The sequence below is a fragment of the Neovison vison genome, chromosome 13 (assembly GCF_020171115.1).
Source record: "Neovison vison isolate M4711 chromosome 13, ASM_NN_V1, whole genome shotgun sequence".
Taxonomy (NCBI): Eukaryota; Metazoa; Chordata; class Mammalia; order Carnivora; family Mustelidae; genus Neogale; species Neogale vison.
The window spans coordinates 117,965,994-117,990,573 of record NC_058103.1 but is presented as its reverse complement, the minus strand read 5'-3'; the positions used below and the strand labels follow the sequence as shown (position 1 = coordinate 117,990,573).

The window sequence follows — 24,580 nt, the reverse complement described above, 5'->3', positions numbered from 1 at the left end:
ACCCAAAAGGCTCCCTAGGACTGTGAGCGTTTACTCCTCCAACAAGACTTAGTTTAATGTCACAGGAACCTTGGATCCCAGCCTCACTGGCCCAGAAGATGACTTCATTTAAGGCCTCTCTCCTTATCCCTGGGTAAGCACTACAGTAGGAATCTTCTCAGTAATCCTAATAAATGATACTAGTTACATGGTTGTGAGGTGCTCCTGCCAAGCTTCATGGACTCACAAAGCTTCACAGTAAGAACAGAACACAACCCTTTGCTCTGAAACAAGATCTGTGCATTAAAGATTCACTCAGTCTTCTAGGTAGGCTTGTCACATATCATTCATTAAACAGTATTTACTGCAAGTCTGCTATATGCCAGGCACTATTCTAAGGGCTGGAATACATTGATAAGTAAGAAGTCCTACAACCAGGGGCACCCGGGTGGTTCAGTGGGTTAAGGCCTCTGCCTTCGGCTCAGGTCATGATCTCAGAGTTCTGGGATCAAGCCCCAAATCGGGCTCTCTGCCCAGCAGTGAGACTGTTTCCCCTCTCTCTCTACCTGCCTCTCTGCCAACTTGTGATCTCTCTATCAAATAAATAAGTAAAAATCTAAAAAAAAAAAAAAGAAGTCCTACAACCATAGAGAATACATTCAGTGGGATGGAAATATGGGTCCATATAGACTTATAAAGGTCCAACCACAAATAAAAAAAGAAACGACTATGGTAGAAGAGGTTTTTTTCAGCAGCAGGTGAAAGCTGAAGCAAGAGATGGTTCACAGTCTTCTGCTTTAACAGAGCAGCTCACTTTCAAGAAATTGAAAGAGAGAGGGAAGAACACTACACACATACTAAAAACAAGCTGTTCAGCTGTAGGTTCTCCAAAAAGTAATAATGCCAGAATATGAAGCATGATGAAGCATTAGAAATACTTCAAACTCCTAGCCAACAGATGGTCTCAATTTCAGAATGGCCAAATTAATGCCAAAGCACAAAGTTACAGTCCAACATATAACAGTACCTATAATTGCACTTGCCATATACCGGTGACACTCTCTTATTCTTTCTGGACACTGAGATGCGAGGGTCAGGACTGCAGTTCATTCATTTCTGTACCTCCACCATTCAGCATCAGGTCCATTACAAAATAGGCACTCAGAAAATGCCTCCTAACTGAACTGAAAACAGCAAGCATCCTCAATATGGAAACAATAAATATAAGAACCACTGGTGAGAGACACCCCCAAAACTACTCATCACAGTTGTTCATTTTGAATGGTTTGACCAAACTTTCCTAAGAAACAAAGATAATAACTTAGATGTTACTCCACCTGGAAAAAAAAAGAGAGAGAGAGAGAGAAAGAAAGAAACCCTACTTACACAAGAAAGTAAAGACAACAAGACAGCAAAACAACTCAAGCTTCTGGATAAATTTTCAAAAACTTAAGTGCTCAGTGTTATAGATGTGTTAATACCAATGCAATTGAAGGCCAATCTCTGCAGCCATAACTGGTAGGTTATTTTCAACTCATGGTCCAAAGACAGACATGCTTCATATAAAGGACCTCTCTGTACCATTCATTCATTCCTACATCTTCGTGTCTTCATCACACTAGGCACAATGGGAGGTGCCCGAAATCTAACAACGAACAGGAAAACACAGGGTACCTACGCTCAGGCATTGTCTTTCTTTCTGGGTACAGTCATCAAAGATCCATGTACCCTAAATATAAGCTGCTTTTATCCGTCCTATCTCACTGAAGAAAAACTGTAATCATTTGGTTCTTCCCACTGCAAGTGGGGTTCAGTGATACAACCACAGCACAGTTTCAACTGCATTAAATCATATGCCCAGAACAGTACAACACAATCCAGGCATTTTTAAAAAATTGAAATAATCCAACTAACTAATTTTTACTTCCTCTTAATGTTTTGATAAAAAATTTAATGTGTTCTGCCTACTCAGAAAACTTGAAGAAACCAAATGATCCTTACCATTTCCAGATTTAAAATGGTAAGCTTGTGCGATGCAAGCACAAGAGCACTGCTCTAAATTTTTTTAATGGAATAAACTAAAACTGAAAACAGTAGGCAAAGAAATACTATGCAGCAGTTAAAGAATGAGATACAACTACATGTACTGACATGAAAAGTTATATTCCATATTGGGTAGAGGACAGAATCCAGATCAATGCATGTAATGTGTTAAAAAAAAAAATACAGACACAAAATAAAACTACACGTGCGTGGACACGGACACACACACACACACACACACACACACACACAGAAGAAAAGATCTGGAAAGATATCAGGCTGACTGCAGTGGTTACTATTTATTTACCCCCGGGAGATAAACAGAGAGAGAGATGCAGAAGGAATTTGGTTTCTTTTTCTATTTATTGCTATATTGTTTGATATCTCTTGAGATACTATTCATCTGTAACTTGTTTAATTAGGAACATTTTTAAAGAAACCATCTCTAAAACCAGATAAATATCCAATATTTACAATATGGTCCTTAATTCCAAACACTACAAGAAACAAATATCTTCCTTGAATGGTCAGAATAACTGACATGGCACTTAGACCCAAAAAATGCTTATACAATAAATGCCATAAAGAAAAAGATTTCAATCCTTTTTCCCTTGTGACTAAGCACAACAGCAAACAATAAAATTCAGAATGGAAAAGAAATAAGCAGAGGATTGGGGGGGTAATAGAATCACTTTTTTAAAAAAAAATGCCTATCCAGGCTAGACGTCAGGGAGAAAGAGCAAAGAAGGAAAGAAAAAAAACCAAGTTAACTCTTCTCTTCCTTTAATTGAGGCCCATCATTTCATTCATTCAGTACATCACTCAGTTTACATTTGGCCAAATGGTCTACACTGTCACTGCACCAATCTCTTTCATTAATATGTACTATGTTTCATTTTTTATAAATTTATTTAAGTAATCTCTACACCCAACAGAGGGCTCAAACTCACAATCCTGAGATGAAGAGCCACACGCTCTTCCAACTGAACCAGCCAGGCACCCCTGTACTATATTCCTCGATTTTAACAATTTTAACATTTACTGTCATGGGTAGAAAAATGGGGGAGGGGGAAATCAAGCTTGATTTGATTATCTTTCTGTCACTAAATATCCAAAGATACCCAAAGGTGTTGGAGGAAGGCAGAAGTGGGGAAATATAACTACTCCTGAAGTATAATATTTAGTTAATGGTGCCCTAGCACACAGACAACATCCAACTGCTTCCTGAAGTTCCTCATTCCCAGGAAACAATGAGGCATACTGTCACGCTGCGCAGGCTGTTTTACATGAGGCTGCTTACTTCATTCATGAGATAAAGAGAAGCCACTTTATCAAAAAATATGCCCTAAAAAATGGGAAATATCCAAATTTTCAATTGCTACAGATGACTCAGTGAGTGGGCAGGTACAGAAACTCATAGCTGGTGCTAGAAAAAGCTCATGTTTTGATGAGGATCACTTTGAAATGCTGTTCTGGGTGCACATTGCTGGTTCTTGCATTATAATTTTGTTTTACTTCCACACTAAGCATTTATGAAGCGCTGGATCCTTTCTGGAGAAAAAAGATGGAGTTTCTCCCACCATTATATAAACAAGAAAGCCATTCTTACTAGGGGCATTTTCTGATTAACAGACAACAGTGTGGTAATTAAAATATTGCTACTTTGCCTCTACAGTTTTGACATCCAGTAAGTACGTATTAGTGTCTCAGGCTGATTTTAAGCTGATAAAGATGGATTACAGTGAAAACAGTCCTAGCTCATATTAACAACAAAAAAATTATTAACTCTTTATGCTAAACAGGTCAAGATAAATTTAAGTGCTGGGGACACCCGAGTGGCTCGGTCATTACACGTCTGCCTTCGGCTCAGGTCAAGATCCCAGGGTCCTGGGATCAAGCCCCACATTGGACTCCCTGCTCCGCAGAAGCCTGCTCTCCCTCTCCCACTCCCCCTCCTTGTGTTCCCTTTCTCACTGTCTCGCTGTCAAATAAATAAAATCTTTATTTAAAAAAATATATTTAAGTGCTAGACATCTTTTAAAACAAGATAATTATAACATATTTTAGAGATACACATATTTATAGACAAGATCTGGTGAATAAAATAATAATGTTAAGTAAAAATACAATCACAACATGCAGTCCTATTTACTGAGTTTATGGGGAAATATTAACTATTACATTTCTCATATTCCTGTCAAGAAATTAAAGATGAAGAAACAGTACAAACCAAATAAACAAAAGAACTTCCACTCGCAGCACTCTCAGTTTAGGAAGCTCTTTTACATATATTCAGACTTTGAATACAATATTTATTGGGTGCCAGTCTGTCAAATCCTATACTAAGTCCTGGGGACATAAAGATGAATAAGACATGTACCTTTATTCTCCATTCATCCAATTTGATAATTTGGGATTTGATAATCATCTGATAATCAAAATCATATTAAGAAAAAAGGGCAGAATTATCTCCATCCTACAGAACAAAATAAAGCTTAGAGATACTAGAGAATTTTTCACATGATCACAAGCTAAATTAAAAGCAAAACTTGGGGGCTCCTGGGTGGCTCAGTGGGTTAAAGCCTCTGCCTTTGGCTCAGGTCATGGTCCCAGGGTCCTGGGATCGAGCCCCGCATCAGGCTCTCTGCTGCATGGAGAACCTGCTTCCTCCTCTCTCTCCGCCTGCCTCTCTGCATACTTGTAATCTCTGTAATCTCTGTCTGTCAAATAAATAAATAAAATCCTAAAAAAAATAAGTAAAAGCAAAGCATGTTCTTTATTCTTCTACTATATATTATATATTCATTAACCTTCACTAACCTTAGGGATCATTCTTATCATGCCACATCTTTCTTATCATGCCACAAATTCATTTTTAAAAGATTGATTTTAATTGCTACTGTTTCTTCAGAGTAACAATGAGGATTAAAATAAATGTGTGTGCATGTGTGTATATAATATACATATTTTGTATACGCATATGTAACACTACATATGTAACACTACATGTTTGTTACTCACTTCATAAAAGCACTCTCTACCAGGAAGGATACATTTGTCCTCAGGTCTTAAACCACGAAGTGTACTTGCAAACTCTTAGTTATCCTAAATCCTTGGAATATGGAATTGATCTTATTGACTATTCTATGAATAGCCACAGGTAAGTATACACAGTAAACCTTTACATGACTACAAATTTAACATTATTCTGTAACATGAAGGTCCCTAAATACAGGAATATGTCATACTGAGGCAAAGTTTTAAGATCTCATAAGACACCAGAATGAATGCTCAGCATCCTCAGTGCAACTTGGTTTTATAGTTTTCTTCTCATACTAACCCACTCCAAAGTACTTGAAAAGTGCTATTTTGTTGTATTTTATGGGAGAAATTATATGCTCCAGGACTGTGCTAATATTAGTCACATGTGACTCCTGAGCACTCAAAATGTAGCTAGTTTGCATTGAGATGTACTGTAAGTAGAAAATACACAACAGATTTTCAGACTTAGCAGAAAAAAAACTGTAAAACATCTCAATTTATTATACTGAGTATATGTTATGATGGTATTTTAGTTATACTAAATAAAATGTATCATTAAAATTAATTTCACCTGCTTCTTTGCACTCTTAAAAATGTGGCTACAAGAGGGAGCCTGGGTGGCTCAGTGGGTTAAGCTGCTGCCTTTGGCTCAGGTCCTGATCTCAGGATCCTGGGATAGAGGGCTCTCTAGTCAGCAGGGAGCCTGCTTCCCTCTCTCTCTCTCTCTCTCTCACTGTCTCTCTGCCTGCCTCTCTGCCTACTTGTGCTCTCTCTCTGTCAAATAAATAAAATCTCTAAAAAAAATTTTTTAAAAAAAAACGTGGCTACTAGAAAATCTGAAATTTCATTTGTGGCATGAATTATTATTTATCAAACAGCACCAGTCCTTAATAGATATGCCTAAGAGATTTGAGATATATTCTTTGAGACTATCAAGGGCCTATTCTGCTATCATATCCTCTCTTATTGTCAGTTTTCTATCAGAAAGTGAGCATGAGATGGTGAAGAAGTGAAATTTTTTTAATGACATAGGAAAATGTCCATAATCTATTATCAGAAAAAAATCAGGTTATGAGATTATTAAAAAGTGGAGCTGCTTCAAACACGCATTAAATTATTCAAATTTAGCTTAACAATACGAAAAACAGAAAACTATCAATTCCTCTAAAAGCAAAGTATCTCCTATAAGTGAGCATGTGTCTGTCTCCTCGGCCAGTCTCAGCTCCTACATCTCTCTCACAGTATGACCGGCTTTCTGCACTGGCTACAACCGACGCAGAAGCTGTATGTATCTCTACCATACACAGCATGATGTCAATGAGGCATTCTGAAACATATATATACATGCAGAAAAATGGGGGAAAGGCACCAAACTATCAGTACTGGTTATCTCTTGATGGTAGGATAGCAGATTTTCTCCTTTTTACTTATTTTCTACAATAAAAGTTAACTTTTTCCCTATCATAAAAGCTTATAATTTTTAAAGATGTGTAGTTTGGGGCGCCTGGGTGGCTCAGTGGATTAAGCCTCTGCCTTTGGCTCAAGTCATGATCTCAGGGTCCTGGGATCAAGTCCGGAATCAGGCTCTCTGCTCAGCAGGGAGCCTGCTTCCCCTTCTCTCTCTGCCTGCCTCTCTGCCTACTTGTGATCTATCTCTGTGTGTCAGATAAATAAATAAAATATTTTTAAAAAATAAAAATAAAAAAATAAAGATGTGTAGTTTGATAGGTAATAAGACTTGAAGCTAAAAGGACAGAGCATTAGAAGGAAGTCATTCCATACAGTACTCAGTCTCCTAGTCAGAATGCCAGTCCATGAAAATGCAGACCACACAGTCCTATAAAGGATAAGAGGGTTTTCATGCAGCTACAAAGTCCTATATGTGCCTTTTACAAAAGAATACAAAACACAACTTTTCTCAATGACAAGATTTTTTGTTAGACTTTTGGAATATAAAACCGACAACAAAACAACAAGTTGCGTTTATAATAGAATTCAAATTTTATTTGCATATGTTTAATAAAAATATTCATGTGAAGTAAAATCTAAGTTAATACTAAAAGTTCAGCTCCCTAAATTAGAAACTACTGTATTTATAAGTTATTCTATGCTACTGATGGTGCAATTTGTATATTCTTTGATGCTGTCATTCCACAAGTTACATTTGTATATTAAGAAACAAAGCAGGGATGCCTGCGTGATTCCGTGGGTTAAGCCTCTGCCTTTGGCTCAGGTCATGATCCCAGGGTCCTCTTGGTGGGGAGCCTGCTTCTCCTTCTGCCTGCTGCTCCCCTTGCTTGTGTGCTCGAGCACTCTCGCTCTCTGACAAATAAATAGATAAAATCTTTAAAAAGAAACAAAGTAAACTTGTTCTTACGCTGCATAGAAGAAAAAAGGTTATTAAACCACAGGATTCTCTTCTGGACATCTCATCACTCTTATACTTATTTCCTCACTGATTTTGGAAAACAATAACCTCTTTTAACTTCAGGACGAACAGCTGAATTAAGATCTGTCAGTCTACCTGAAATATTTAGTTGTAAGGTTCAACATTGTGAATACAGCCAGTCCTTAATAGGCAAATGCTGAAAAATAGTCTAGGGATATTATTGCTAAAAGAATTTTCAAGTCAAGGAGAGAACTGGCATCAGGAAAATACTTTTTTTCTTGCTTCTCCAATGCCTTAAATCTTCTTTCACACCAACTCCCACAATTACTCCTACTTCATATCCAAATAAAATCTATAAAAACTGTTGCACACCTGGGAAGAAGACAGTTTCTCAGCCTTTGAAATATTCAATTGACTATTACAAAATATTGAAATGTTGTACCATGGCATCTCCCCTTGTAGTAATGAAAGTAACTGAATCTACTTTGAAAATTATGAGAGGGTGAGGAGTTAGATCCTAACTTTAAACAATGAAAAATGCTCCTGTCATACAAAGAATTTATGAGAAAAATAGTGTTCCTGCTTCTCCACCATCAGTGGAACGAAAGCAGCTCAGGAAGGTAGAGATAGGAGAGTTAGAGGAAAACTTGCGGATTAACCTATAGATATACTGGAAAGCTAAAATCTTTCATTAATTTTTAAGTGTAATTTTTCTATCCTTTATTTATCAGCAAATACAAGGTATTTCCTATACCCCAAGCATTATTTTAAGCACTTTGTACATATTAGCTCATTAGAAGCCCTCTGACTTAGGTACTATCATTATCCCCATTTCACAGATGAGAACACTAAGGCATAGAGAAATAAAATAACTTTCCCAAGATCACACAGCTAATAAGTGGCAGAGATGAGATTCAGTCCCATGTCGTCTAGGTCTAGAATCTATGTTCTTAATCCATAACGCAATGTTGAATGCTCAAAAAGTAATATGCTCTTGAAAGCCCATTTCTGGCTTATAGTTAAATATTTAACAAAAATCTGATAAACAAATTAAGAGGAAAAATATGGAGACAGCAAAAAGTAGAGAACCAATTATTCTTAGTTCCAACACATCACTGTGAATATATTAGTATACTTTCCATTAGTCTTTTTCTCTTTTTCACATGGGGCTTCCCCCCCTTGATTATCATGCAGCATACATGATTTTCTAGAAAATGAAAAACTTTAAGATACTAGCATCTCAGCATTTTTAGAGTAACGGTTCAAATTAAGTGAACAGTTATATCGAAACATTTATGTGTTTGCTATCCATACTTCACCTGACAAACTCATAAAGTAGAAATATTCATTTTACAAACGAGGAAAGTGAAGAATAGTCAAAAAACAAACTTAATGTCAAACATCTGGTATGTAGTTGCACCGGATTCAAATTCTAGCAGTTTGACTCCTAAGCTAGAAGAACTCTACTACTAGAGGGGAGGATTATGGGTCACCTGAAAAACAGTGATCACAATCTTACAGTAGTAGTATTTGTCTGGCTTAGTCTAAAATGAGGATGTTACCATACAGATTTATTTTACTTTGCCCTAATTCTGATTTAGACAACTAAAGTTTTAGTATCCTAACTTTTCTTTTTTTTTTTTTTAAGATTTTATTTATTTTATTTGACAGAGAGACAGAGATCACAAGTAGGCAGAGAGGCAGACAGAGACAGAGAGGGAAGCAGGCTCCCCGCTGAGCAGAGAGCCCGATGCCGGGCTCGATCCCAGGACACTGAGATCATGACCCGAGCCGAAGGCAGCGGCTTAATCCACTGAGCCACCCAGGCGCCCCAGTATCCTAACTTTTCTTGACCAAGCTAACTCTTCATGTCTTACTTCATGTCTTCAAGGATCTTAGGTACTTCTTTCACCCAAAATCATTGTGAGTATTGTTATGTGCTAGGGACCCTGCTAACAAGACAAGTGCAAGAGTCTCTTTCCACTCAGCATATGCTTAAGTTTCTCACAACAAATAAATACAACACACCCATGTCCATAAGTAGGCGACAGCTTTGCCAACCAGTTTGGTGGAATAACTGAAAATGGAATCCTGCAATTCTCTGCCCCCTATCCTATAAAACAGATAAATCCCTTATTTTCCTTACAATTCTTCAAGAGGGACTGAGAAATAATTATTCTATAGGTACCCCTTATCTGTCGCATAAGATACCTGTACTACCTCTTCTCATCAGGCAATGAAAGCCTATTCATTTTTAGTATAAAGGAGATAAAATTAAAATATCTTACTAAAACCTCAGTTTACTAGGTTACAAGTCTAAATTACTTTAAAGTTCTATAAATGTATTTTGGGTATGACTTTAATACCAAATGATAAATGGGAATGTCAAAGATCATTTAAGAAGCAGTCAAAAAATAAGCATGTTCACAGAAGAAGGGAAGCCCACTGCTGCTTTATTTTGCATGAAAACACTTCATCTTAAGCAGTCCTGGGTCGCCTGGGTGGCTCAGTGTGTTAAGCAGTCCTGAGTTGAATCCCACTGATTATGAAAAGATGGCAAAGGGCATCTTTAAAGTTAAAAAGTGAGTTGCAGCAGAAACCCTCCTAACCAGTTCATTGAGTGGCTTAATTGACAGCCAACAACCATAGGTACAATTACCAACCCAAAACTTTATAATGGCAGGGCACTAAGAGCAGAAGCCACCTAAGAAACCAAGGTCAACACATGGAGGAGCTTCTGCTTGTCAGTAATTACTAGTTGTGGGCATGAAGCCCTGGCAAGTTCCCTTACTGAGACAAGCTTGCGTTAATGTCGACCTGCAACTGGCACACTTTCTGTTCCCTTCTTTTGTCCATGTCCTCTGACTTCTCCAGGATGTTGTATCTGTACTATTATCCAGGACTTGCCTTCCACTGCTACTCTTTTTAAGTCTGTAATTTGTCTCATCCTAGATTGTAAGTTTATGGAGGAAGGAAGCAAGGTTAACCCCCAAAACAGCTCAATGCTTTGAAAATAACAAGCATTTCGTCTGCCCATTTCTTGATTGGATTATTTGTTCTTTGGGTGTTGAGTTTGTTAAGTTCTTTATAGATTTTGGACACTAGTCCTTTATCTGATATGTCGTTTGCAAATATCTTCTCCCATTCTGTCAGTTGTCTTTTGGTTTTGTTAACTGTTTCCTTTGCTGTGCAAAAGCTTTTGATTTTGATGAAATCCCAAAAGTTCATTTTTGCCTTTGCTTCCCTTGCCTTTGGCGATGTTTCTAGGAAGATGTTGCTGCGGCTGAGGTCGGGAAGTTTCTGCAAAGAAGACATCCAGATGGCCAACAGACACATGAAAAAGTGCTCCATATCACTCGGCATCAGGGAAATACAAATCAAGACCACAATGAGATATCACCTCACACCAGTCAGAATGGCTAAAATCAACAAGTCAGGAAATGACAGATGCTGGCGAGGATGCGGAGAAAGGGGAACCCTCCTACACTGTTGGTGGGAATGCAAGCTGGTGCAACCACTCTGGAAAACAGCATGGAGGTTCCTCAAAATGTTGAAAATAGAACTGCCCTATGACCCAGCAATTGCACTACTGGGAATTTACCCTAAAGATACAAACGTAGTGATCCAAAGGGGCACGTGCACCCGAATGTTTATAGCAGCAATGTCCACAATAGCCAAACTATGGAAAGAACCTAGATGTCCATCAACAGATGAATGGATCAAGAAGATGTGGTATATATACACAATGGAATACTATGCAGCCATCAAAAGAAACGAAATCTTGCCATTTGCGACAACATGGATGGAACTAGAGCGTATCATGCTTAGCGAAATAAGTCAAGCGGAGAAAGACAAATATCATATGATCTCCCTGATATGAGGAAGTGGTGATGCAACATGGGGGCTTAAGTGGGTAGGAGAAGAATTCATGAAACAAGATGGGATAGGGAGGGAGACAAACCATAAGTGACTCTTAATCTCATGAAACAAACTGTGGGTTGCTGGGGGGAGGGGGGTTGGGAGAAGGGGGGTAGGGTTATGGACATTGGGGAGGGTATGTGCTTTTGGGTATATTGGAAGAGGAGATGAACCATGAGAGACTATGGACTCTGAAAAACAATCTGAGGGGTTTGAAGTGGCGGGGGGGTGGGAGGTTGGGGTACCAGGTGGTGGGTATTATAGAGGGCACAGCTTGCATGGAGCACTGGGTGTGGTGAAAAAAATAATGAATACTGTTTTTCTGAAAATAAATAAATTGGAAAACAAAAAAAGAAAATAACAAGCATTTATTAATGATGGATATGGAATCCACCCTGTAACTATACCCCAATCCTTAACATTCTGCAGAACTACTCATCCTCATCTCTCTGACTGTTTTGTTCCAGGGGTCAGTCCTTGAACCTCTTCTCTATCAACATTCACTCTTCAGGCATTGATCTCATCTATATGGACAACTCGCATGTATCCAACCTGGACCACTCTCCTCTGAACTCCACATTCATTTGTTCAGCTGCTGACTTGATAATCCTATTAGCATATCTATTAGACATCTCAAACACTTAGCCAGTCTGGGAAAGAATTCCTGAACTCTTCCCAGAAATCTGCTCTGCCCACAGTCTTCACATCTCCATCCTTCTGGTTCTCAAGCCAAAAACCTTGGAGTCATCCTTGACCACTCTCTTTTCACATTCTATATCCAATCTATTAGCAAAGATAGTTGGATCCAAACATATCCAACTGGAGTCACATAAGTATAAATGCAGGCCTACTTTTATACACAGAAACAAATGCAGGTATGTGTGTATACATGGATTAGTATACATACGTATATTTCCTACCTCTCTGTCCACTGAATGTGCCCAGAAGCAGTGACATCAAGTAGCAACAAGCACACCTAGCATCCAGAGCTTGGCCTCAGAATACCATTCTCTGATAAAAGGAGCCACAGATTCTTGAAAAAAATGAGCCTAGGGCTATTGCAGGAAAAATACACAATGAGCCTGAAGCATCTAGTAGTACCAGAGAATAGAGACGTGTACATGTATACACACAAACGAAAGGTGTATGGCATAGCACAGAGTCAACCTAAAAGAGATCCCAATGACAAAAGCTGGATAATTTGGTCAATAAAATAAATAATGCTAGCACTGAACTATAACCCTAAGATTAAAATAAATATCCATGAACTGGCATTGATATAAATGATTAAGCACATAAACAGAAAAACAGACGAGAAAGAACAAGTCTTCCTTACAAAAGAATTCCAATTAATAAATACAGAAAAAATTAGCAAAATAAAGAGGTACTTTTAGAACACAATAGCAATAATTATTATCAGTATGATCTACTGATGAATGCTAAAATTAGTGAGGAGAAACAGGATACTGGCAAAGCCTCAAAGAATCCCCCCCTCCAATATTTACCAATTACTATAGTGGTTTTAATATATGTCAAAATTCACTGATTCTCCTCCTCCAGGAAGTAGGTGTTTAATTCTTCCCCCGCTTGAGTGTAGGCTGGACTTAGCAACCTGCTTCTACTGAAGAGAGTAAGGAAAGGGAAAAATAACTTTCCAGTGGAGAAATTTACCAGAAAACACCTTAACAGAGTGATCACCAGCGATAAGTCATGTTGGTATCATTTATCTCCTATAAGGTATCTCCTATAAGAAGGGTGTTTCACTGCTATGGTATTCTTCTCCCCAAAATCCCTAACCCCATTCTAATGAGAAAACATCAGACAAACCCAAACTGAGGAACATCCTACAAAATACCTAACTAGTATTCTTTAAAAGTATCAAGGTCATAAGAGATAAGACCAAGAAGAGATAAAGCAGAAAAAAGAAAATAACAAGAAGAGATAAAGGAGACCTGAAAACTAAAAGCAATGTAATATCTTGGTATAAATAATGGAATGGAGAAAAACTAGTGGAAAAACTGGTAAAATACAAATAAAACCAGGAGTTCCACTGAAGTATTATACAAATGTTAATTTCTTAGCTTGAAAAATGTTATATAAGATGTTAACATAGAGGAAACACAGTGAAGGATATATGGTAGTGGTTCTTATTAGGAGCAGTTTTGCCCCATAAGGGACATTGGGCAATGTCTGGAAACATTTTTGTTTGTTAGAACTGTGGATATGGTACTTGCATCTAGTGGATAAAGGACAGGGATGCTGGATAACATCCTACTGTACAGGGCAAACCCCCACCACAAAGGATTGTCTATTACAAAATGTCAATAATGGGAAGATTAAGAAACATAGTATAAGAAAACTCTCGGTACTATCTGTGCAACTCTTTTGTAAATCTAACAGATCCAATTACTTCTCAATTCCCTGATCCAAGACTATCTCTCAACTGAATTTTTTTAGGAGAGTCTCCTAACAGGTCTTCTTGATTTTACTCTGTGCCTCCTTAGACTACTTTTGACACAATGGTTCAGAGTGACGTTTTTTAAAGCATAAATCCAATCATGTCACTCCTTTGCTCAAAACCCTGTAATAGTTTCCATTGCACAAAGTAAACATCCAAGTGCTTACAATGTGGCCTACAGGTTCTAGGAGATCTGGACCCAGTTATCTCTCTGACCTTACCACCTTTTCTGGTGTTCAGCCCAGTGCAGGTACACTGGCCAAGCATGTCTCTGATTCAGGACCAATGTAAAACGTTGCTTCTACCTCGTATGCCCCTAACTTCTTTTAAGTCTTTGCTCACTTCTCCCCAAGTCCTTCCCAGACACCCTCTTTATTTTTTTTTTTAAAGATTTTATTTATTTATTTGACAGAGAGAGATCACAAGTAGGCAGAGAGGCAGGCAGAGAGAGGAGGAAGCAGGCTCCCTGCCGAGCAGAGAGCCCGATGCGGGACTCGATCCCAGGACCCTGAGATCATGACCTGAGCCGAAGGCAGCGGCTTAACCCACTGAGCCACCCAGGCGCCCCAGACACCCTCTTTAAAAGTGCACAGACTCTGTAGCATTCCTTTCCCGCTTGCTTGCTTGCTTGCTCGATTTTTCTCTATAGCACTTATCTATCACCTTCTAACATAACAATAACTCTCACTTATTTTGTTTAATGTCTGTCTTATTCTCTCTAGAATGTAAGATTCATGAGGGCAAGGATTTTGTGTTTGGTTTGCTACTGCAATCAGTACACCTAGAAACCATTTGTTAAATGAATGACATACCTCTGAAATCCTAAATTAAACATGCCAATGTCTTTCAACGACTTCTCATCACTATGACATTTTCTGTCTTATTGCCTTAAGAATATGATTTGGGGGGTGCCTGGCTGGCTCAGTTGATGGATCATTTGACACTTGATCTTGGGGTTGTGACTTCAAGCCCTACACTGGGCCTAGAGTTTACTTAAAAAAATGAAAACTCTTTTAAAAAGAAGAATATGATTTGGAGAAAAAAAATAAGCTTTGGATCATGGTTTCATCACTTGATAATGTATATCTCTGGACCGATTGGTTAACCTCTCTAATCCTGTTTCTTCATCTGATGGAGAATGGCAAAGGAAAAACTATAAGGTTAATAACACTTACACTGTAGAGTTAGTGTTAGAATTAGAAATAAGGTGGTAAAGTGTCTAGCATGTAGTAGGTACTCCAGAAATAAAAGCTAACATCATTGCTCCCTCCTCACTAGCTCTTCAGCATCACAGTGACACCGATCTAGCTTTCATGCCCTTCCTTTTCTCCTAATTGAATCATCCTTCCCAGGCTTCATGTTCCTGACCCAGCCTGGACTCCACAGTTCTTTGATTCAGTCACAATCTTCAATACCTTTTTTCAGTTCTCTGTAGAAAACACTGTATTAGCCCTGAATTAGCTAAGCTTCTGTTGTTCACTATTAACCCCCTGAATGCATTACAATGTAGCTAGCTGCACTAGCAAAGGTTACAAATGACATTTTAATCACCACGTCTCAGAAATTTTCTTTAGTCCTTATCTTCTTTGGCCTTTTCATGGCAGGATACAGCGTTGACCACTCCTAGTCCTTGAAATACTCTCTCCTCCCTCAGCTTCTGAGACAAATCTCTCATAGTTTCCTTTTTTCATCTTTGGTCTGTCTGGTACAGATGGTTGGCTTCTCTTCACTTGCCCCATACAGTAGCTCCCAACAGAAATGTGAAATCATCCTAAATTTTCAACCTTACTGAACTCCAAAACCTGATTATTTACCCTGTATTGTTGATATTACTCGATCTCTTATACATCCAACCCTGCCCCTTTTTATCCCTCATCCTTTCTCACCAAAAATGGCCTCCTAACCTGACATGCTTCTAGTTTTGCCCTTCTCTAATCCAGCATTCCCTTCACTGTCAACAGGATATGTCTAAGACACAAACCTGATTCCATCACAGCATTTTTCCTCCACTCAATCCTCACAGCCTTCAGGATAAAGTTAAAGCTCCTTAACTTGGCTGACAAGGCATTCAGTGATTTGGCCTCTTGCCACTTCACTAGCCCCTGTTTGAAAACTGTGCTATCCACCTGTAGCTTCTGATTACTTGAATGTGACTTGTCTAAATTGAGATGTGCTTTAAATTTAAAATACATACCAGACTCTGAAGACTTAGTATGAAAAGGGGAATGTCAAATATTTCAATACTTTCAAAATATTGATTATATGTTGAATGATAATATTTTAGCTATATCAGGTTAAATAATCTGCTATTAAAATGAATTTCAGGGGCACCTGGGTGGCTCAGTGGGTTAAGCCTCTGCCTTCAGCTCAGGTCATGATTCCGGGGTCCTGGGATCGGGGAGCCTGCTTCCCCCTCTCTCTGTCTCTGCCTGCCTCTCTGCCTACTTGTGACCTCTGTCTGTCAAATAAATAAATAAAATCTTTAAAAAATGAATTTCACTTTTTTTAAATGCATCTACTAGAAAATTCACACATGTATATGACATATTTGCGGCTCACATTATATTTTTATAGGACAGGGCTAGTCTAAAATGTTCTTTCCATATATTGAGGTGACAGGGTTAAGGGAAGGGGGAGGCCAGATGGGTTAAGGAGCAAAATAAACTGTTCTTTTATCAAAATAAATAAATAAAACATCCTCTCCCTTTTTCTGCATGTAGTTAAGTCCTACTCTTGAAGATTAGCTTGGGTAACCCACGAGGATGTATTTCAGGACTCCCCCTCCCAACCACCTCAAGTCTGAGTCAGCTACTCCCACCTACCCCACCCCAATTCTCAGACAGGTGGTGCTTCTACCCATAGGAATCTACTTACACCTGTGTCATAGATCACAGCACACTGTTAATTATCAGTTATCAACTATCTTCTACTCCTCAACTGTATACTGCTTGCAAGAAGGAACATCATTCTACATTACACTCAGGGCCTACCAAGCCTACCACTTAAAAGGCAATCAAAACATTTGTCAAATAAATATGAACTATCTATTCCTGGCCTGAAAGTTCCTAGAGTTTCTAGTTCTACAAGGAAAAACATCAGTGAAAGAATGTGCCTATAGACTTTCCAAGGAGCTCTAGTAATGAAAGGACTGTGGTGGTGGTGAGGACTAGGAATTACAGAGAAAACAGCAATGAGAAAGCAAAGCTCATCAAACACACCTGCTTCTTACAGTAAAACAGGGATTTGCAGCAGTGATACGGAACCCTGAACTCACTCTTGGCATGCCAGGGGCCACAGTCTGGTTCCTAAATTACTTAAACAACCCAACCAACAAAAGAGTATGATTTGGCAGGTTTCAACATAAACAGCTAGAGCCCAGCACCTGTTCCACTTAAACAGCACATCATTACAGTTAAAAACAACAACAAATCTCTCTCATGAAGCAAATGCTAATCTCATGATGCTTCACCATGGAGCAATTTAGAAGAGTTATTATATGAAATGTGCCAAAGCATGAATTTATGGCTGATGCTTATTTGGCAAATACGGTTGGCACGGTTAGATGTTGCAAAACATGTATGCAAATAAGCAAATAAAAGTTTTTAAGCTCTCAGACTTAAATATTTACATTACCATAAATGTACAAAGATAAATGTTTATATGAGTACACATATAATGCATTCCAGGAACACATTTTTTAATGTGATTGTCAGAAACAGTTATGAAGTGGCATTATTTCTTTATGGGCCTCAGGGCAGACTCTTAAAAATGAATTCTGACAGAATGTTAATGGGGTACAAACATTAGCAAGGAAGTTTCTCTGTACTGGGTAAAAGGAATACTCATAATACCATAACAGTTCAAAGCAATCTTATCTTTTCCTTTCGCCAAAATATTTTCTTCCCATCCTGGAACCCAGCCAAACATAAATAGCAGCCCCTAAAAGGGAGATAAAGGATAGAAAGGAGGACCACACATCACAAAGCCTCAAAGAAAATCATTTGACTTTTTTTTCCCACATAATATGATCAAGTTAGAGTCTCCAAAATAAAGACATGATAAAATACTTCCCCCTCTGACAGCTATGGAAAGATGTTTGTTTTTTCACATAGTTTTTGAGTTGGTCATAGCCAAAACTCACTAGGAATGGTATGAATTCTGCTTCCATTGTTAACTATTAATCTCTGGGCCAAAGCTATAACTCCCATCTTCAAAGCCACAAAAATGTACCATACCTGCCATTATAGCTTACTAAAAGAGTCACAGAAGAGAAGAAGTGACAGGCACTTCAGAAAGTAATTAAGGTAGTCAGTGAATTGAGCTATCTGGAAAAGCTCCGAGATTACAGGAGAGGCCATCATGCAACAACTATCCAAGACTTCTCATGGAAAGTTTTACCCCTGTGCATAATTCACGTTTTTCACTTTCACACTACAGGGAGAAATATGGGTTCTCCCACTACACACATTCCTACATTATTTCATTTATCAGGATAAAAAGACGCTGTGGCTGAACAAAAAATCAGTACACAGGCCCCAAAACAGAATCCTGGTGGCAAACACGATTCAGGTGAAAAGCTGTTGACATACATCATCCAATGACCTAAAAATAGCCTTTTATGTAAGTCTCCAAATACTTAATTCAACGCTTAATCTTACCACATTTAACAGAGGCAGAAGAAAAATGTATTAGGTTTTCTATAGCAAAGCCAATAAAGATGAAATCATAGTTTTCTTTTAACTCGTCACTATCCCCTCAACGCCAGCCTTGTAATAACTCCATTCCACAGCTCTCAAATTCCTAAACTTGGATCTTGGGCGGGGGGGGGGGGGGGGAACGGATGGCGAAAAAGTACCATTTAAAGGTGGGAAATCTCCTTCCTGTTGCTCTCAGCAGTCTTTAACATTGTCAAAGGTCGAAAAACGAAATCAAATTCTCAGACCGATGGTGCAGAGACAGCGAGGGGGAGGGATGGAGGTTCAGACTGCTAGTCCTCAACGCGGGAGGTAAGAAAAGTAGCAAGAACGGATGAGTCAAAGGGCAAAGGAGAAACAGACTGACCAACCGAACCACTGAAAATTCCCAAACAACCCAGCAAACCCGCACGTTAGGGGCCTCACAAACCGCAGGGCCAAAGGAGTGGGCAAAGAGCCCCCGGGTTTCGTCCCGGCGCGGCCGGCGAGCCTGCTCCGGATCCGCCCGGGTTTGGAACAGGCTGACCGTGTAGACTTAGCAAAGAGAGAGAGAAGCCCTTCCTGTCCCAGTCTCCCCGCATCCAGCTCTTTACAGGCTCCACTTTCCCCAGCAGCCTCCCAGCCGCGCCCGGGGGCGTCCCTCTTCTCCAGGTCCCAACTTTCCCTCCTCTGGGGGGCGCCGAGCTACTGGGGCCGCCGCCGCCGGCGCGGTAGGGGGCGGGGGCGGCGGCGGCTAGCCCCGGGGGCGGCGGGGCTCGGGGGCGGCCGCAGAGCCCGCGCCAGGCGGGACACACCGGCCGCCTGGGCCCCCGCGGCGGCGCCACTCGACCCCGAGCCGCCCCGCCCGGATTCCCCCGGGTCAGCGCCCTCGCTCCAGGACGACCGTCGTCCCCCAAATCGGCGCCGGAGAAGGGAACCAAGGGGACTCGGGGAGCCCTGCCCCCGTTACCTGAAAGGCGCACATGCCGCTGTGGTGACCACCATCGCCGGCCGTCCCGTCCCCTTCCTGGTAACCGCTGCCGCCTCCACCGAGCAACTGACACTGACTAACAAGTAACTAACTACTCGCCGCCGCCGAGTCTGCCGCGCGCTCCCGGCCGCCCGCCCGCCGCCCGCCCAGCCCACCAGCCTTCCAGCCTCCTCCCAGCCCAGCGCGCCACCCCTCTGCGCGCACACTCGCCGCCGCGCTCCCTAGGGGAGAGCACGCGCGCGCGCACGAGCCCTCGGCCGTCGGCCCCTCTCTCAGCCTCACTTCGGCCCCGCGGGAGGAGTCACCGTGACGCCCCTCCTCTCGCGTTCCTACCTCCAGAGGATGAGCCTATGAGGGCACCTGATTGGTGACGGGGGCGTGGCCAAAGGAAGAGGGCAGGACGAGCAGGACCTTGGTGCAAAGTGAAGGGAAATTTTGGTTCCATTAAGTTCCAGAGGAAAAGGGCAACAGAGTATTGGCCCTTTTGGTGCCGAAGTCCCTTGATCAGTCTGCCCTCGAATACAAAACATGTGTTTCCAAGGATTACAGTATATAGCAGTTACCGATTCCTTTCTGCAGGCCTTAGCAGTTTAAAAAACTACAGCTCCCAGAAACCTCCGCGAAAGTAAGACTCACCTTGCGTAATCACGTAGTCCTTCGCCGCATTTGAACAAAATAATCCCTTCGTTTTTCTGAAGGTGTGGGGAATAATATTCGATTTTTCTCCCCACCGGAACAATTTTAAATGCTACTGCGCTAAGAAAAGTTACCTATGAGGCGATGGTTAAGCGACTAGGTAAAGGGAAAGAAAATATGTCAAAATAAAGTGCTGCGGATGAATTTTTTTCCATGCTGTGAGGCGACGGAGTGAGAAGAGTGAAGGCGATTGAGAGGGGCTCAGGGAATTGTCCTCTGTGCAAGGGACTTTCTATAGGCCCCAGGCCCCTGCCTGCCCCTATCGTCAGCAGGTCAGTAAGCACGGCGAGTTTCGGGGTGGCCCCAGTGGAGGTGCCCTTCACCCCCTTGAGGATCATCTCTCTTTTGCTGTTGTTACTGGTTTGTCTCGGTTTGAGGCCGACTGAATGGGGGCGCTTCACTTCCGGTTGGGGGAAGGGAGGAAGGCAGTCCAAGGGGAGGGGGAAGACAGAACTCATTTCCTGTGGGGGTAGGGTGATGGTTTGGGGGTGTCCGACCCACTTCCAGAGCCGGCGAAGGCTTGAAAAGGTGGTACTTGGTGCCATTTGCATAGACGGTCTCCTGTTAAAGTTTTAGGATTGTGTTTTATGTGAAAAGTTAGGTTATTCCACAAAGTTGTGCTAATCACCAGCCTCCAGTCAGAATTTTTGAGTTTTATTTCCACGTGTAAGATGGAAAATTTCCTCCCCCCAGTTGTTTAATGCGTTCATCACAGTATTCGAAGACCCTCGTTAAAACTACTCCGCTCTACAAGACATACTTTATTGTGTAATTAATGGATTCTCTACCTCTGCTCCCCTACTCAAGTCCAACCTTATTTGAGTGAGGTATAGTGGTGTGTTCTGTCTTGGCATGCCACCCGAACTCTGTACGTGCTCTTTTAAGGAGGTGGTTTATTATAGGACTCAGTGTTTTGAGGCATTTTCACCTTATAAGAGTGGAAGTATCTACTGAAGTACTAAAATACTTGGTATTACCTTAACTGGTACGATTAGGGTCTTAAATTCTTAGACCTGTTGATTTGAGGCTACAGCTTTTGCCCTGTACCTGAAAACAACTTCCCCTAACCTTAAAAATTCTTACATGTAACTTTCATGTAGCACTTGTGAGAGTTGTGCGCTGGTATATTTTTCCCCTTTGTAATTTAATTAATTTCAGCACCGATTAAAAACTGGTATCTGCTGTTTGTGTTTTCAAACCATGGTGCAAGGGCCATGATACTAAGCTAGATTTTAAGCATGCAGGACATTTGGCTCACAGAGGACAAAAGGTGAATAAGACAGAACTTTTTATTTTTCCTATGGTCTCAATGCTTTATAAGAAACGATATGTAAAGTGGTAATAAATACTCAACAATTTAGATTTCTTGGCTTCTCTATTCAAGTATCACTGTGTGGGTGTGTGTGGGGGTGTGTGTGTGTACTGAAGGAATCAATCTGGAGCCTATGAGATCTCAACTTGAGTGATTTTAGAATACCAAGTGAACTGTAATGTCTTTAAAGGATTTTAAAAAGAATAAGGCCTGTGTATTTTTTCCTTTGGTATTTGTTACCTACTCTCTCCTCAGAATTTGCAGTTGTTTTAATTCTAGTTCTTTTTTTTTTTTTAAGATTTTATTTGTTTATTTGATAGAGAGATTACAAGTAGGCAGAGAGGCAGGCAGAGAGAGAGAGGGAAGCAGGCTCCCCGCTGAGCAGAGAGACCGATGCGGGACTTTATCCCAGGACACTGAGATCATGACCTGAGCCGAAGGCAGAGGCTTAACCCACTGAGCCACCCAGGCACCCTAATTCTAGTTCTTTTAAAAAGTTATTTCACTTAGAGTTTATTACAGAATGTTTTAAACCAAATACTACAATAAGGAAAAAATATGTGTTTTAGCCTTCTGTAACATTAAAAAAAAAAAACAAAACTAAGACCCTAAAATCAGTGAGTTACCTTTTGAAAGACTACAAAATTTCTGCAGTAACTGAAAAAGCAAGACCTGATAATGTCTATGTTATGATTAATTGAAGGTTCAGGACATGTAGACTGCTGCAAGCAAGTATTAATTAATTGATTAGAAAGAAAATGCTCACTATCATATTAATGTAATACAGAAGAAAATATGATATGATCACCCTGACAAATTAAACTATAGTATTAGGAATTACTGAAGTAAGCAAATATTGTGGAACTAAATGAAAAGATAGAGAGAATTTAGTTCAAATATTGATTGAGATACATAGTACTGCCTTTAGGAAACGAGAGATCAAAGGAGTTTTTTTCTATTGGGTCTTTATAATATTCTGGGGAAGAATTGCAGTATAACAGAAATAAGAAAAATTGCTGCAGCTGTGAAAGACTTGAGCAGCTTGAAGAACTGTCTGTTCTGAAGAAAGTAATATATACAGCACATATCTGAAAGAAGACGTTTTGTGATAAGTGGTAGTTATTCATTGGTTCCATCAAAGAAGAAATATTAGAAAAGCTTGTGAAAAACAGAGGAAAAAGTCTGTGAAACCTGCTTTTATTCTTTTTAAATCTTTAAAAGTGTCTCTTTAGGAAGGATTGCTATCTTCCAAAGACTTTCTTTTTCCTTCTGTGCTCTTTGTTGCAGCTTTTTTTATATGTTTTAATAGAAACATAGTATCAAAATTAGAAAAATAAAGACTTATGGAAGTGTACTCTGCTACTTCTTTGAGTTAATGATTTTGAGGTTTTCATTCCATTGCTTGCCATCTATAAGAAAGAAATTGTTGGTACTTTTAGGGTACTCAGATTAGATAGCCGTTTTTCTTTTCCAAAAACAGCCCCTGGATATATTGCTCACAAAAGTTTAAAACATTAAAATAATAGGTCAAAACTCTGGACTCCATTTCATTGAATCTCATTATCCACAGAGTCCTAGGTGTTGTATAAAGTGCAAAAGTGTCTTTTAATTTCTTTTGTCCACCTTTCATTGTAAAATCATGCTGATGTTTTACAACTATTGCTTTTTTTGTATATTTGTTTTGGTAGTTTGTTTTTACCCTGGGGTTGAGTGTTAAAGAGGGTACCCTAGCAACTTCATTTTTAAGCTTACTACTCTGCTATCTTTATCTCTATTTCTTTTTTTTTCTTTTAATATTTTATTTATTTATTTGACACAGAGAGATCACAAGTAGGCAGAGAGGCAGGCAGAGAGAGAGAGAGGCAGAAGCAGGCTCCCTGCCGAGCAGAAAGCCCAATGCAGGACTCCATCCCAGGACCCTGAGATCATGACCTGAGCCGAAGACAGAGGCTTAACCCACTGAGCCACCCAGGCTACAGAATACTCTCTGTTTCAGGAGTATTCTAATGAGAATACCCCTTACATGACCACATTATGTCAGCAGAAGTTTATTGAATGCTCACTGTGAGATGGACCCTGTTCTAGGGACTTGTGATGTATCAGTGAGTAATAACCAGTGACAAATAACCCTATTCTCATGGAATTTACTCTCTTAGTGTCCAAATGAAAAGTAGACTCTTGCTCCCTTGGTATGCCTAAATAAGATCTATCATATAATCATTGTTCATACTGGATTGAGAAGCAGCCCTAAACTTTATCTCTCTTTATCTTGATCTCTAAACCATTCTAAAACCAGTTTTGAATATTTCAGCCTGATTTTTCTCTAAACCATTAAATCCCCTCTGTTAAATATTTAGTCCTTTTCATCCATGCGTGCATCATAAACTTACCATTCTGGCCTCCTTTATATAGTAAAAGCAAATAAAAGTGATCAGTAGAGAAAGTAGAGGACCAGTGAGGCCTGGTTTCAAAACTGATGTCCACCTTTTACTAGCTGAGCTGACTATCTTGGTTACCTTGAGCAATTTATTTAACCTCTCTGAGCTTCAGTTGCCGTAAACCTAAATACGGTTGTTTGGTCAATCGAAAATATTCTGAGTAAATCACCTGGCACAATGCCTGGTGGTAGGAGCTTAATGAATGCAATTATTTTATTCCCAGTCTTGCTTCTGCTCTTTTGGCCATTAAGATCTGCCTACAAGTGTGTTTTAAGCCTTAGATGTCCCCAAAAGTATGTAGATGCAGTGCCAGGATATTGAAATTATACCTTCTCCCATCAACGTGCTTGGCTATTAAGATTTTATTTTTTATCCCTTGTTGGAAGGAGAGATCTCTAATATCTATGACCACTTTAGAAAATATATATGATAGAAAAGTTTCAAGAAAAGATTAAGGAGTACACCAAAGTAATTTGAATTGTTACAGACTTTCAAATGATTTTTCTAAACCTATTTAAATACTAAGCCTAACATTCAAGAGCCTTCACTCATTACCTGTCTACACATTCCTAACTGGACTGGTGTCTGAAAAAAATTCTGTACTATACCCAGCCTTTCAATATTTGTTCTTGCTATCCTCT

The 24,580-nt window shown here is 39.9% G+C and overlaps 2 protein-coding genes across 5 annotated transcripts in view; one reads left to right on the top strand and one right to left on the bottom strand.

Moving 5' to 3' along the window:
* PEAK1 (pseudopodium enriched atypical kinase 1) overlaps positions 1-19,585 on the bottom strand; it is a 332,635-nt gene extending 313,050 nt beyond the window's left edge. For all 3 annotated transcript variants that reach the window (XR_006381652.1, XM_044230658.1, XM_044230659.1), the window contains exon 1: positions 19,473-19,585. The gene's annotated coding sequence lies outside the window, so the exon portion shown is untranslated. The remainder of the gene's footprint in view (positions 1-19,472) is intronic.
* Positions 19,586-20,156: 571 nt separating this feature from the next.
* The window catches only part of HMG20A (high mobility group 20A), a 75,175-nt gene continuing 70,751 nt past the window's right edge, over positions 20,157-24,580 (top strand). For both annotated transcript variants that reach the window (XM_044232058.1, XM_044232059.1), the window contains exon 1: positions 20,157-20,461. The gene's annotated coding sequence lies outside the window, so the exon portion shown is untranslated. The remainder of the gene's footprint in view (positions 20,462-24,580) is intronic.